The sequence below is a fragment of the Amblyomma americanum genome, chromosome 11 (genome assembly GCF_052857255.1).
Source record: "Amblyomma americanum isolate KBUSLIRL-KWMA chromosome 11, ASM5285725v1, whole genome shotgun sequence".
In the NCBI taxonomy this organism is placed as follows: Eukaryota; Metazoa; Arthropoda; class Arachnida; order Ixodida; family Ixodidae; genus Amblyomma; species Amblyomma americanum.
In genome coordinates this window covers 5,153,293-5,169,777 of record NC_135507.1, presented here as the reverse complement: position 1 = coordinate 5,169,777, position 16,485 = coordinate 5,153,293, and the positions used below count along the sequence as shown (strand labels likewise).

The window sequence follows — 16,485 nt, the reverse complement described above, 5'->3', positions numbered from 1 at the left end:
GGCCACTTGCTTACCCGTGTGAGTTCCACAACATTCCACAACTTCTTTGATTTGGATAGTGACTTCGTTACAGTTCAGATACCTGACAGACAAAATCTGGTCGAACTCTTGACTATGTAATCACTGCTAAGCTTCTTGCTAATGCTTCGCTCTATATTTTATTGCATACAGCGCTCACCCAATGACAAAAATACGATCCCGCCTAAACACACTTTCTTGTTTATCTGAAGCTTCTTTCTCTGTGCTTTCAATTTCGTATGACCGGCATTGCATTGAATCCCCTTTGCATTCATAGAAATCGAAGTTTTGGAACAAGTATGTGTTCTCATATTTATGTTGCGATAGTTTACAATGCGACAGTTTACGCGATGGTTTTACAATGAATACTGCGCCAATTCACGCGGTGAGGGGGGGGGGGGCAGTATGTATTCAACCTTAATGATACGTACATTGGAGGAATGATCGTCCCCATTATTACCTCCATGGAGTTGTACACGGTGTGCTGATTCTACGCTCAGTCTAACATTCGGCATTGCTCAGACCATGTTAAGCAACCGGAGCGGACGCGGCTTTCTGGCCATATCAAAATAAGCGAACAGTGCCTACACAGTAACACGTGTTCCCCTTTCCACCTCGTCGCCAGCCCTGTCCCCATCACGATGAAGAGGAGCAGGTGATTTAGAAGGCAGGGCGCGACCACTGCCTCGCTCTAAGTGAACACCTGAACCACGCACCCCTAACATTTCAACAGAGGGGGCGGCGGCGCCCCCCCCCTCCTCACGTCTCCAACTTCTTGGACTCAGATCAGGTTCCTGACAAACGCTTCAATTTTAGGACGTTACAAGTGTAAAGCACAGTGGGGCTGAGCTCGTTGGCTTCATAGCCAGCCTTAAAACATTTAATTTCAGTAACCTTAACCAATCATGTCCCAAAGAAATTGTTAATTGGGTGAGCTCTGTTCATTAACCTGATTATTAGCATTGAAACAGTATAAACAATCTTTTTTAGTGCAGATCACTCTTTATGTGTAATTCTGTATATGTAGAAAGTTGCCCATTTCAATCTAAGTTTGATAAGCATTACAAATACACTTTTGAACAGCGAAGTATGAACACATAAACAAAAAGTAAATAAATTGAATAAGCACTTAAAACATGGAATTAACAAATAAAGAATAAAAACCCCGAAGACCTGTCCCCCACTCAAAAAAAAAAAGCTCCGGAGTCTGTGCCACGCACTACGATTGATCATGTTTAACAGTTGCACTATACTGCCGTTACCATCACTGGCGAGTCATTTGGTCTAGTCAGTACGTATCACTCACATATGGCGAGCTTAGGTAATCTTTTCTACTACATTCAACACGTAGTCATAACCTAAAGCTGCGGCCAGCGTAGATTGGGCTTCTGAATTCATATCGGCGCTTTCGCACTTGCTTTTTCTATCCAAGTAGCAGTTACACCCGTAAGTGCAGTTAACTATGGGTTTCCAGCATGGAGCGCGACAGCAGTTAACTTCAGTGGTGTTTACCTTTGAAGAACTTGTTGGTGTGAATCCCCCGCAAGGAATAGCCTGAATCCTTTTGTCGCGACGTTTGGCTTCTTTAGGAAGCGAAAACACGCCGGCTTTCGGACCTTCACGCAAATTTTTACGGCGCAACTGAACACAGCAGCGCCGAGGCGTCTTCGGCAGCCGCCACTTCTTCAACGTGGCGTTAAAAACTGAACGCAGCGAAATTTTTCCTGCGGCAGCTAGTTGCCGCGTGACATGACAAAGCGACAGGTATATTGTTTTTATTGTGATGTTTTGAAAGGACTTTTAAGAAAGAAGCTGCTTCTGCATATGTCGTTGCAGAACAAGCCCAGCAGACAAATCTTGATAGCGAGGCATGATAACCGTGAGAGGAAGCCATCGCCCGGCAGCTGGTCTCACGCTTGCTCGAGCCACCGCGAGTGGCCGTTGCCGAAATGCGGCATTCGCTGCGCAGCGTTGGTCCGCCGCCGCAGCGCCGGAGACCAGTGACTAGTATCCTCATCATCACGGCCGTGGTCGGGGCCCGAGATTGTGGCGCAAGCCGAGTTGCCGTGGTAACACGGCGGCAATGCGGCCTTGGTGAGCGGGGCGCCGCCGCTTGTGAAGCCCACGAAAAGGGAAGGGAAAGTTCAAGTTGGAGGAAAAAGCAAACGCTAATTCTCCTTGATTAAACTTATTATTTTGTGCCTTAGGGAAAAAAGCATGGCTTAGGGAAAAAACTGCATTCTTTAAAATATGCGATAGCATTTAGCTTCCCTGCTATAGTTCTACCATGCGTCTAATGTTGTTCTTGTGATTTTCCCGCCATAACTCTAGTTGGAACCGGTTTCATTGCACTGTTTTGGTATGCTTTAGTGATCACCTAGGATGCCCGAGTACCTGCCATTGAATTATCATAAGGCATTTACTAATCCAACCCACTAATCTACCTGATTCCATTTTCTGGGCTGGGCTTGGTTCCGAAATTTTGGAGGTCGTGTGGAATTTTCGGGGGTTGGCCATTTGCTTATTTGGGCGTCATCTGACTTTCAAATCTGCCGTTGCCCTACGATTAGTCCACTGGTGGTCGCATGATATTGATGGCGTCTCGAGCCTCTCAATCGCATTTATAGATCGCGTGTAGCCTCCATACAACGCCTGGCGCAATTGCACAGGCTGTGGCATACAAAAGCAGAATTTTACTTGTGACCACACATGCAGAAAGAAACACCATGCCTTTGTTTAACAGACCAAAGCTATGGACGGGATTTTCTCTCTCAGTGGCATCATGGTCGCTTTATGTTGTCACACCAAAAGATCTTATGTTTATTGGCTGGCCAATGTTTTTGCAGGCTAGCCAATGTGCCTCTGGGGCTGGGTGCTCCAACTCCATCACGTAGCAGTTTTCACACTAAAAAAAGAGCAAACTAGCCACCAGTATCCCGAGTCATGCCACCGCAAAAAAATTTACCTGAAAAAGTAGTTCTGAAACGCCATGCAAGGCGCACGAAATAGAACCACGCACTGTGGCCGAAGGCTACGCAGACGATACACCCGGCCGCCTCCGGAGTCACTGAAAAATTTTCAGTGATTCTAGCCTCCCGTAAATTTTTCACTGACCCTAGTCTCCAGCGTCAACCTTGCTATCGTTTAAACGCAGCATTTGCGAGGGAATGTAGCGTGCGCGGCAGAAATGTGAGACTACACGAGAAGCTTGCGCTATTCGGTGAAACACCCACAGGATAGAGTGCCTTTCGAGGGTATGTTTAGCTTCAGAACGCACATTTATCGTCGCATTTTAAAGATAGCTTAGAAACGCCGAAGCGTACTTTGTCACACTATCAAAGCACCCGCCAACTGTTAACTAAAGGCCGCCTCTATGTGTGCTGTAGTAAAAATACATTGCTTTTGGAATTACGCTTCATACTTGCAGAAGCTGTTCTAGGGTGAATCTGGTTGTCTTTCACGAAGTGACGACATCATAGGTGCACTGAGAAATCAAAAAACTGCTTTGAAAACTTTTTGCATGTATTCCTAATGGCGCAAAGCCTACTTTTCACGCCCAGTCGGATCCGCCTAATGCCAGTTTCACATGCTGCGACTGGTCCGAAAATATCCGGTGTAGTCGGTGAGGCCGCAGTGCGATTTTCGGTCAGTACTTTCACATGCAACACCGACACAACGAATTCGGTCGGAGGAACAGGCAAGGTTGCTTGACGTTTGCATAGGCAACGCATTATTAAACGCGACAGAAACGTCACACAGAATGTGTTGATGATTTTATGATCAGCGTATTTTTAGATGCAAGCCATTATTCCGTATGTTTTCGTTACAATAAGCAGTTTTGCTTCCATCGCGGTAACAGCTCCCACGTGACCGCACGTCACACGCCGTCTCGGCTTTCCCCAATGGTTCGTCGTAGGGCGAACACACCGACACTGCGACTGAATACCAACCGGACGGAACTCGATCGCAAGCCGTCTGCGACTAGACCGACGGCTCTCCCAAGTCGCAGACCGACAGAATTCGCAGTGTCGCCGGCGAAAATCGCATGCATGTGAAACGGGCCTAACGCGAGCCTCCGCTTTGTTTGCAAATACGGTGTTGTTCTATTCTTTTCGCCTTGATGAAAATAATTTCAACGACCTTTTCGAAATGAAACCGATTAGCCCCGTCACCGAGCTTTTCATGCATAGAACTCCTTGTAATCTGCACTCACAGAAATTTTAAAAAGATTGGGAATAGACAGCCAGTAGACAGTCTGACATTTCTAAACCATTGTGTAAAAATTCCGAAGAGTATCAACTCAGTCTTCAGACTTTGAAAGAATGATCAGATGGGAAACGTAGACGAGGCTAAAGCATGTGGAAAATCTGCCCCCGCCGCGTTGTCTCCATTCAACCTGTCGTTGGTTTTCGTTCTTTGTCGCAGCATAGCCTAACGGTAGTCTCTCGTACCCGACATGTGAGCGCTGCGCGGCAATCCCGGTGCGGCTCAGAATTCGCAGTTCTCTCGAATGAGCACAACGGTCTGCTGCCTGATAGTGTATCAGTGTGTTTTTAACTTATAAATGTTTCTTTTTTATGCAATTTTGCAACTCCAATGCGAACTACGGGACGTGACCACGCAGTCCACCTTGCGCAATGTGATAAGTTCTGCATCGTTTCAAATGCATATTGCCGCATGCAAGAAGACGCCAAAGATGAAGACTTGGTCTACGAGCGCGAGGCAAGAAGAAGAAGAAGCTGAAGTGCGCAGGGACTTTTTCTGGTTAACCAGTAAACCGTTTTACCTTCAGCTCTCCTCGGGGTTCTACCGAGTCCTGACACTGGTGGAGCGTGCTGGGTATGCACAGGACTCCTTCCGGCAGTCCACAGCGAGTCCCGGACATCGCTACAGCTATAGAGCGAGCCCTCCAAAAACGGTGCCGCCAGTACGACCGACCCTTCACCGGTGTTCCACCGACTGCGGCGGCACTCACTGTAACCGATGGGAACACTCTTCGAGACCTCATTCGAGAAATTGTCCTTGAGGAGCTGCAGCGAATTACTGCTACGAGCGTTCAGTCACCAGAGGCCGTCGCAGCAGCCGTAAGGAAAGAGCTCCGGCATGCTCTGTCACCGTCTGCACCATACCAAGAGTCTCATCCAGTTGACAGCGCGGCAGCCGTTTGCGAACCATACCACGTGCCCCAACCCAACAGCAACACGGCCGTCAACACGGCGCCTTACTATGAGCCGGAGCCGCAACCCGCGAGCTATGCGGAAGTCCTTCGTCGTCCGCCGCCAGACCACGCCCCACCGAGCTCAGCGAGCCGTCAGCAGACGCGGTTCTTCCAGGAGCCTCAGTGGGCATGTCCCGGCCGCCCTCAGCCGCGCCGAACTGACCTGTGGCGCTCTTATGACAGCCTACCACTCCGCTTCTTCTGCGGACAACCTGGCCATGTGTATCGGTACTGCCGCTACCGCCAAGAGGGGCAGGCCTTTCCGCCTGGTTCTGCTCGACGCCATTTCGACGCTGGCCGTGCCCAACTCGAGGACCCGCCGCTCAGCAGGGAAGCCGACTCACCGGGCTTCCGCCGCCGCTCCCCATCTCCACGGCGTTATTCTTCACCGACGCGTCGTAGCGATGCTGACGTTAGCGGACGGCGGACCCCGAGCCCTCGCCGGGGAAACTAACCGCCGCAACCTCGCGAGGGGAGGTTCCAACCAGTCGAAAAGTTTCAAAGCCCTCACTACCGCCGCAACTGCCGACCGCAACCCATGACTGTGACGCCTCTGTTCACATTGACGCTGGCGCACTACCACCGAAAATGCCGCCTACATTAGCGCCGAACATGCCGAACCAGATAAGCAGCCCCGACGACGAAAATGACAGCGCCGACCGTACCGCACTTCCGCCGCAAATTCCGAGAGAGACGAGCAACCCAGACGACGTTGTTAGCGCTGACCTCGCCGTTTGCATTGATGGGCTGGAGGTACACGCTCTGGTGGATACCGGGGCGGATTTTTCAATCATTAGTTAAAAACTGGCTGACAAGCTGCGCAAAGTAAAAACCGAATGGACTGGGCCAGTAATAAGAAGTGCTGGGGGTCAGCTACTGGCACCGGCTGGGAAGTGCACTGCCCGCATAGGAATTGGAAACTCAGTGTTCGTTGGCAGCTTCGTTATCCTCTCAGACTGTTGCAAAGACCTCATCTTGGGCATGGACTTTCTGCGCCTTCATGGGGCTGTGATCAGCTTTCGGGACAATGTCGTTGCCTTCACCAAAAATCTTGGAGACCTTGGTTATGCGCAAGTACCACTGATGCCCTTACGAGTTGCCAATGAGGGGGTGACATTACCTCCGCGATCGTGCTCTCTTGTTGAAGTGAAGTGCGACGTGGCGCATACCGGCGATGACGTCGCCGAACGGGCCGTCACCCTGATACTCAGCCGAGGTGTTTCTATAGCTCGAGGACTAGTCAGTTTGGCCAATGGGCACGCCGAAGTGCTGCTGACAAACTTCAACGACGAGCGTCGGCAAATTCCGAAAGGCCCAACTGTGGCCTTCTTCGATAGCGTCCCAAGTGACCAAGACTATTTCGTGCTGCAACTGGAAGGATCAGTGAGCAAGTTGCCCGCACCCATAGTCGATGTGAGCCCAAATCTGTCGTCTTCAGAACGGGAACGCCTTTTGGATCTCATAGATCACTTTCGAGACCGTTTTGCTTCAGAATCGCGGGTTGGCCAAACACCTTTGACCAAACATCGCATTATCACGGATGACGCGATTCGCCCGATTCGACAAAATCCTTACCGTGTGGCTCCGAAAGAGCGCGAGGCTATTCAGCGTCAGGTGGCCGAAATGCTTCGAGACGACGTTATCCAGCCGTCACAGAGTCCCTCGGCTTCCCCCGTGGTACTTGTTAAAAAAAAAAGGACAGCAGCTTACGATTTTGCATTGACTACCGCAAGCTCAATCAGGTGACCAAAAAAGACGTGTACCCCCTCCCTAGCATCGATGATTCCCTTGATCGGCTACGAAATGCACGTTACTTCTCTTCAATGGATTTGAAAAGTGGATATTGGCAAATTGAAGTAGATGAGAGGGATCGGGAGAAGACAGCATTCATCACTCCTGACGGATTGTATGAGTTTAAGGTTCTTCCATTCGGTTTATGCTCGGCACCAGCAACATTTCGGAGGCTGATGGACACTGTGCTCTCAGGACTCAAGTGGCAAACATGCCTGTTGTATCTTGACGACGTGATCGTGTTTTCGGCAACCTTCGAAGAGCATCTACGCCATTTGGTAGCTGTTTTTCAGACCATACGATCTGCGGGCCTCACACTAAAACCCGAGAAGTGCCACTTTGGTTACGAAGAGCTGCAATTCTTAGGACACGTTGTTAGCCAAGAAGGTGTCCGGCCTGATCCCGAAAAGCTCTCCCAGTCGCCAAGTTCCCAACACTTACGGACAAAAAAAAAAACGCTTAGGCGCTTCCTGGGGCTTTGCGCATATTACCGTCGATTTATTGCTGGCTTCTCACGAATTGCCTGGCCATTAACTTCACTGACACGCGACAACGCTGTCTTTCGCTGGGGTGAAAAATAGCACCAAGCTTTTAATGAACACCGGAGACGCCTACAGACGCCACCTGTCCTGGCGCACTTTGATGACGACGCCCCTACCCTGCTTCATACCGATGCAAGCAATGTGGGTTTAGGTGCTGTATTGGTGCAGCGCCAGGATGGTGTGGAAAAAGTGATTGCTTATGCCAGCAGGACTCTGTCTAAAGCTGAAGCGAACTACTCGGCAACAGAAAAAGAATGCCTTGCAGTTGTATGGGCGGTTATGAAATTCCGCCCTTACTTGTACGCTCGCCCCTTTCAAGTCGTTAGCGACCATCACTCTCTCTGTTGGCTGACGAACTTAAAGGACCCTTCAGGGAGACTCGCGCGTTGGAGCCTTCGGTTACAAGAGTTCGACATGACGGTTATTTACAAATCCGGAAAGAAGCATGCGGATGCTGACTGCCTTTCGCGAGCACCAGTCGGACCCTCCACAATGACCGATAAAGACACTGCTTTTTTAGGAGTCATAGATGACGCAACTCTTGCCCAACAGCAGAAAGAGGACCAGGAATTGCTCCCTCTTACTGGTTTCTTGGAGAAGCGAACTACGGATGTGCCTAAGATTTTAGCCCGCAGCTTCTCGTCATTCTTTCTTCGCAACGACGTAATTTACAAGAAGAACTTCTGTCCCGGGGGGAAGAGTCATCTACTCGTCATCCCAGCAGCTCTTCGCACGGAAATCTTGCAAGCGTGTCACGACGAGCCAACCGCCGGCCACCTAGGCTACACCCGCACGTTGGCTAGAGTACAGCGCGGATACTACTGGCCGAAACTACCGGCGACAGTGAAGCCCTATGTACGGACGTGCGTAGACTGCCAACGTCGTAAATCACCCCCTGAAAAACCAGCCGGTCTACTCCGCCCTCTTCAAGTGCCAAAGACACCTTTCAAGCAAATTGGCATGGACCTCCTGGGACCATTTCCGACGTCTACTGCCGGGAATAAATGGATAATTGTCGCCACCGATTATCTAACTCGCTACGCGGAGACAAAGGCTCTGCCCAGGGGTACCGCCGCCGAAGCAGCTCGGTTCTTCGTTGAGAACATTGTCCTCAGGCATGGCGCTCCGGCACTCATTATAACTGACCGAGGAACTGCCTTTACGCCCGAGCTTTTGGAAACCGTTGTCCGCCTCAGCGGTATCAGTCATCGTAATGCGACGGCCTATCACCCCCAAACCAATGGATTGACGGAACGCCTCAATAAGACAATCGCAGACATGCTCTGTATGTAAGTGGACGTACACCACAAGAATTGGGACGAAATTCTTCCCTACGTCACGTTCGCCTACAATACGGCACAACAAGACACCACTCGCATGACGCCTTTCAGCCTTCTTCATGGCCGACCAGTGACAACTATGCTAGATGACATGCTGCTCCCGAATGCCGACGGCGACGATGTCGATCAGGACGTCGAGGAATTCACACAGCGCGCAGAGGAAGCTCGCCAACTAACGCGTGTGCGCATCAGAACTCAGCAGGAGGCTGAGGCACGACGCTACAATCTTCGCCACAGACATGTCAAATATGAACCTGGCGACAAAGTGTGGGTCTGGACGCCTATTCGCCGTCGTGGACTCTCCGAAAAATTATTACGGCGGTACTTCGGGCCCTATGTTGTGCTGCGACGTTTAACCGACGTCACGTATGAGGTGGTGCCGGACGAGTTATCGACATCCAAGCGACGCCAGCAACAAGTCGACGTCGTCCATGTTGTACGTATGAAGCCGTACTACTCGGACCGATCTTGACCTCCTACTTCTTTTTGTTACCATCTAGACGATGCTTCCTGAGGAGGGGGGGGGGGGGGGGGGGCAAATGCCGCATGCAAGAAGACGCCAAAGATGAAGACGGTCTTCGAGCGCGAGGCAAGAAGAAGAAGAAGCTGAAGTGCGCAGGGACTTTTTCTGGTTAACCAGTAAACCGTTTTACCTTCAGCTCTCCTCCGGGTTCTACCGAGTCCTGACAATATCCTTTAGTCCTGATTATGCTTTCTATTAACAAATTTTGTCTCCCCTCGGAGCGGGCGTCGTCGAAGTTTACCTGTACAGATACACGAATTTATTAATCCCTCTCCACTGCGCCGACTTGTAGCGGTGTGCGACATATATTACGTAGAGTTATGTGCGAATTGTTTTAGAAAAAAAAGCGTGGGAGGATGGGAGCGCGTTATGCAACGATGCCAGTTGCATCCCGGAAAATACTGCATTTCGCTGACTTTCGACGAAATCCTATGTAGGCCGTACCGACCGTTCAGGGGATATATGAACTCTCGCAGTATGTCGTAAAGTGCCTCAATCCGGCGCACGAATGCAGGGTGTACAGGACCCTGACCTTTACGTCAACTATATCGTCTTCTTTCGGAGCCGTGGCTTCAAGAGAAACGGCTCTGAGGGCGTCGTCGTCGTGCCGGCCGATAGGATGCTCAGGCTTCCACTCAGGCCTTGGTCACCTCGTCTCCGTCACGGCTTGCGCCGTTAGCGCGACCCCCCTGCCTTTTTCCAACCCTCCTCTGTCTCCAGCGCGGTCGGCGACATCGCTGCTGGACCAGACGTGCATCCTGGGTCTGCCCGAGAGGCCTGACTTGCTGACCGAAGATGACGTCAATGTCGTCAACACCACGCCCAAGGCCGAGCCCCCTGCGGAGGTCAGTAAAGAAGCGAAGACCTGGTCCAGGCCTCTCGCGCTTCGCTTCAGCGGGCGATGCTGCTGTGTCTTGAGAATGCATCTTAGCTCTTAGCACCGATCTCTCAAAGGCGACTGTGCATACTACGCTATACAGTGCTGCCTACGTCATACCAAGTTTTGCGTATGTTACTCTATAGATACCCTACTGAGCACGTACAGAAAGACAGCAGCGCCACAGTGTGGTAACTAGTAAATGTGCCTCGAGAATTACCCTTCTGGCGGAGGAAGCAGTATGCTCACTGCGAATCGCGTATAGTGAGCGTCTGCGCTGTGCAAACTTCGTCGGCTTTAATTACTGGCTTCTTTTTTGTAGTCCCAGTCTTCTAAATGTCTCGCGTGAGCTCTTCCGTCGCTAAATGGGCACATAGTAACCATAGTCACCTGCCTGGAACCAGGATTTTAGTTTCTCAGCTCGATGGTAATTAAACACCGGCAGTATATGACTAATATTGCACGATACATCAAGTGAGCGTTCGGCGACATGTTAACACTTTTATCCTCATGGTCATTGTAGGAGTGTATAATTATCAATTTTTTCACTCCTATGTGTGCCAACATGATAAGCTGCCAACGAAGTTTTTCAAGCTTTGCAGTGCTGAGTTAATTATCTGGCAGCAAGCCGTTTACAGATGCGATGTCGCTGTCGCATGCGTCAAAAATATTTCCGGCATTTTTCCACCAGTATAAATATGTATTTCGTCAGTTTGCCATTGTATTTCAACCCCAAAACACTATACGGAACGTGACAGCTAGAAATGGACTGACTTAAGAAATGAACTTAAACATCAAACAAATTACTCTCGCTTTCGACGAATTAAGTACATCCTTACTGACGTGGCAGCTGTTAAAATCTAGGCGCTATTTCAGACTTTCTGCAATGCGACGCTTTATAAGCCACGTTACACAACTGTTTCTAAGTATCGCAATTAGCTGCAGTTAAAACTATCATTTATTCGTCAAAACCTACAGTCTTCTCATTTCGGCAGATAGAACGCATGTTTCTTTCCAGCAATTTGTCGCTTCTTTTCTGCGTCTGCACACACTAGACTTTGTGCAAGCAGCTAACAGCCGCCGCGATGGGTGACTGACTATGGCACTCGACTGCTGACGCGAAAGACGCGGGTTCGATCCCGGCCGCGGGGGAAGCATTTTAATGGAGGCGAAATGCTCGAAGCCCATGTGCTGTGCGATGTCAGTGCACGGTAAAGAACTTCGGATGGTCGAAATTATCCGGGGTCCTCCACTACGGCATCCCCATAGCCTGAATCGCGTTGAGACGTTAAAATCATAAACCATCAACCGTTTTTTTCTAGCTTTTAACCACATGGTTTTAGCTGGAAGTAACCTCCTCGACACCGGAAAGCGGTTACCAAGCGCTAGGGCCCAATTAAAAACGGTCCTCAGTGCCTTTTAAGTGATTCTGGGCCCCAGCCAAATGGCCTCTTCAGTCGCCGAACTAAAGAAAAATCTCGGTGCACGGATTCACCACCAAATTTCAGTACCTGATTGCTGAATGATTGTGATCGGTGTTATAGTATGCAAAATTTGTTCCTAGAGTTTGTTCCCGAGGTTGTAACCACTAGCTCACAAACAAATCCTTCTGCAATGAATGAGCCTAATGGACCGGTACAGAACGTTCTCTCTGCTTTGAAAAATGCAACTTAGTAGAGGCATGCGCCCGCGAATTGATAAACGTCCATGATTTAATCTTCCAAAAAGGCGTTGCCAAGCCAAACACTCACGCGAGCTCGCTCCAATCCCGGCCTCTTCTCACGTTTAGAAATGAAATTAATGAACGCACGGAATGAACGCACGGTTACCTCCTGATTTATTTCTTAGTGCAAGGAAGTTATAAATGCAGTCATTCTCAAAATGCGTGAAACAAACAAAATAAAGTAATGAGTATAATAGCAAGGATTTGATGTAATAGCTTAAAATTAACGAAATGCACCAACTAGCTAGCCAGAAAGCAATTCTGAATGCGGTGGACAGTCACCGTCCTCCCATCTTAGAAGTGGGACGAATAAGTAACATTCCACATGCGTCAGTGAAAGGATATATCATGGGAAATGGAAACCAACACTATAAACACGCAAGAATTAGTTTTCTACGTGTCGATTAGCTCTAAACCTGACGCAATAGTTCAGTCAAAAGAGTATAAACGCTGCACTCTTTACAGCCATCAGTAAAATAAATGCTCTTGGGCACAGCATTCGATCGTGAGAACTTAAAGCGGTCATTTATTTAATAATTCAGAATCACACATCTTTATCATTTTGATGGGAAGAGCGCGAAAAAAGTTTATCCCAAATTCGCTGGTTATCCATGGTGTCATTTGAAGGACCATGCGGGCTTCTGCTAGTCAAATGAAGGTAAAGGCACCTAACAACTCCAGAGCAAGTTCGAAGTAATGTACACCACACTATTACGCCTTGAAATTGACACGGCTCATTTAGACCTTCGTGACGGCCCCCACGAACAGAGCACGATTGCCGATGCTGTCCCAAATGAAAAACGAAAACGATGATCATCACGAAAGATCGTGGGTGGTGTACGATAAGATGGCGCACGGCTGTTCGACAAACGAACTGATATGAATGCAGCTGCCATGGTTTCTTCTTCGTTTACTTCGACCATGGCCTTGTATTTTAAGTCGGACACCGTAAGGTCATTCGCGGGGCTGATTCCCGATAAGACTGCTCTGCTGTCAAACGCAGTTTCTAGGCGAGCTTGCGGAGTTAGGTCACTAGGTCGTAGTCGGTCGCAAGCTTGAACTTCGGGACCAGAAGAAGGGCGTCCTGAACAGCGAGATCTTTGACCAGCTTTTCCACGACTTCAGCTGTGAGGAGAGAATCAACATTTGAAAGCCTTTTCCTTCTACAGGCAAGCACAATCATCATGCTGAACCTGTCTCCTGCATGAGGAATTGCCAAGACACTGGCCCCTACATCCGCTACGTAAACGTAAGAGAATTTCCGACGAACCGACATGATCGGGACTTTGACATCGTCTGTACCGTGGTTGTAGAAGTGCATCGGCTTCGTTTCCCTGGCTGGGAATTTTTTTCCGCCAGCTCTCCTTGAAGTACGCGGCGTTGATAAGGTACACCACGCTGTTCTTTGGCAATGCGCCTCCCAGGAGTCTGAGAATCTTTCCCTTCTTCTTGCTGCTCACCCACTCGTTGATCTCGGCGGCAACCTTGGAGCCATCCCGTTGGAATGCTACCGAGCGTACCTCTGCATGGAAGTACTGGGCCACCTCACGCTCATATTGATCCAGGATTTCGGCGCCATGCTTAATAAGAACCATGTTGACTATGTCCAAAGCAGCGTTCGAAGACCTCAGCGAGCGACTTTCACGCAGACAACACAGAGTTCCTGTAGACGGTTTCAGCATCGGCGAGTCCGAGAACAGAGGAGAGCTCCGAAAGAGTCTTGTCCCGGGTGCCGGCATACAGGAGCCCCAGGCTGATGCTAACGCTCGCTGGAGAAAAGAATAATTCTGGCCCTGCCTCGCGGAACGAAGTCTCTGAACAAGGAAAGCCCGAAAGCATCGATGGCCCTTGCGTGTCGGAGAGTCGCATCTTGCGCAGAGGTGGACACCACAAAGGTTGTGCAGAGCGCAATGCACATTGACGCTACGCGAGCACCATTTCTAAAGGCCTCCTCCCTTAGGAGGTTCTCGCAGGTAAATATCTCTGCAAGCAGACTTCCGTCGTTCCTCTTATCGAAGCCCCAACGGTCGTCACTTGCAATGGATGCTATGAGAATACATGAAAAAAGCCATTATCGCCGTGAACTTTGACCTATGAAATATCTAGTTACGCCAGTTAGAGTGCTAACTATCAGAGTTGTCCGCCCTCCATTGTGTTGTTTTGGCGTTATCAAGTAGTGTGTTTCCCGAACTTCTGCGTTCAGGAAGTGGAAGTTCTACAACCCGCTTGCGGTCGTTTCCGCAACCGAAAAGTTCCTCCTCGCCTACAGCTTGCACTTGCAGTTGTGGGGGCACGTCCCACAGGTCTATGATCCCCTACATCACCAGCCTGACTGCTCCAATTGCAATACAAAGGCCTTTCCCTTATCTCAACGATTAACCCTGTGCTGTCAGGCGCGGCCACCCAATTCCCGCAAAGTTTTTAATTTTATCCTCTCACCTAACTTTCTCCCGTCCCTGCTATGCTTGCTTTGTCTTGGAATCTAGTTCGATACCCTTGACGACCATCGGTTATCTTGCTTTCACATTACATGCCCTACCCAAGCCCATTTCGTGGCTGCTTCTTGGTTCTTCGTTTCGACTAGGACGTCATTAACCCGCATTTGTTCCGTGACTCGCTCTGCCCTCTTCCTTTCTCTTAACGCAACAATTTTCATTTTCCGCTCCATAACTGTCTGCGTTGTCCTCAATTTAAGTTGAACCCATTTCATTTCCGGCACGTTTCAGCCCCATAGATGAGAACCGGTAATGTATAGCTGTTATATACTTTTACCTCTAAATATACTAGTAAACTGGTTTCATTTTCAGAAAATACCGGCCAAATGCGCTCCACTGATTGCGATTGTTCTAGTTATATCACTTTCGTCGTATGGATCAGGGTCACTGCCTTCCCTATGCAGCAGAGTTGGCGCAGAGGTTGAGCATCTGCCTCGCACGAAAGAGCACCGCGGTTTGAATCCCGGTACCATTGAATCTCCAAAGAATAAAAAAAAATATGCGCGTGTCGATAGACTTGTATAACCAGGCCTGAAGTTCGGCCTGATATCGGTGCTCAGAGCCGAAAACACGCTCCCTCATAAGAAAGGATTTGGCCACTCTGTTGAAATACTTGGCCACAGCCTTCTATATGAGTACACCAAATAACATTTCGCCCTCTGTCCCCGGTGATTGCGGAACAACTGGCCACAGCGGTGGCCAGACCTGCTACGTAGCAGAGGGGCTACTAACATATTGAAATGCGAAAGAGCGTAATCCAGTTAAAGGAAACCTGCTCCTCTTGTTGAGGGAAAAAAAATTGCAAATGACACTTCCAGGGAAGTGCTTCCATTCGCAGGAAGAAGTAATTGAGTTCATGCGCACACGTACACCGGGTCATACGAATTAACAAGTAACGAGGTGAAGGGCGCATTAATCTGAGAGATTCAGATAATAATCCAGAAATATGTACATGAATGAACAAAAACTGCATAATGACTTCATGTGCTCCTAAAACGTAACGCCCTCAATTTCTGTTTGCAGCACAGCGTGAGTATGCTGACAGCTGGCGACCTCCGCTAGTAATACTTGGTAACGTATTCCAAATGTAATTACCTTTAAGATAAGCGATGTCTGTGCAGCATTTTTATGCAAAAAACGAAAGCACGCTGATTGCCCGGTATAAAATTATTTGCGCTTGAGGTTGTAAAAGAAGTCTATGCTGGGATCTGAGCACAGTCGTAATGTTTATAGCAAAAACTGACTCGAGTAGGACCGAACTGCGAATCGTTGTGCACAACAACGATAGATGAAGTTTAATCATATATCGCATACCCATGTTCGCGGCAGCACATTTTCTCTTGCCCTTGCGAAGGTCAAGTTTTCCATATTGTACACAGGACTTCCTCTCCATGTCGTTTTTTAGTCAACCTCTTCAAAGGTAGAGAGATAAAAACTGCAGCTTGCAAAAGCTGTGGGTCTTGTGTTGTGTTGGGTTTTATGGCACATGGGGAACTGAGGCCATCATGCGCCAATAACAAGATATAACAAAAGTCTTTTGTTGAATATTATAGAAATGTAAGAATCATTCCTGGTGTAGAGGTCCTCAAACGTTAATGCTACCCAGTGAACACATACACAAATTTTAGAAATAACTACCAGTAAAAGCTTTAAAGACGGCTGGGTAACCTCAGTACCTTTCCTTGGCTGCGCAAGGATATCGAAGCTCCCAACCAATCAAAATAAAAGCCTCAGTCTTCTTCTCAGGCATGAGAAAGTGGCTGAGGTATACTAAAATTCAAACACACCAGTGAGTAAAAATTTAGACTCTTGAGAAATCCCGTTTTGTTAAGAAAGCTAAAAACACATCATATATCAACAATTGCATCATCTCCTAAAAGCCGTGTGGGATGAGAAGGAATGTGTTCGTTATAAAACTGAGTAAAACACTTTTTCCTAAGTTTTTCCAGTTTCGCACA

General features: G+C 48.8%; 1 protein-coding gene and 1 pseudogene across 1 annotated transcript in view; both read right to left on the bottom strand.

Annotated features, from left to right (window-relative positions):
- Positions 1-16,485, bottom strand: part of LOC144110550 (uncharacterized) — a 47,662-nt gene that overhangs the window by 23,846 nt on the left and 7,331 nt on the right. The window lies entirely within an intron of this gene.
- Positions 13,057-13,950, bottom strand: LOC144110766 (iripin-8-like; annotated as a pseudogene).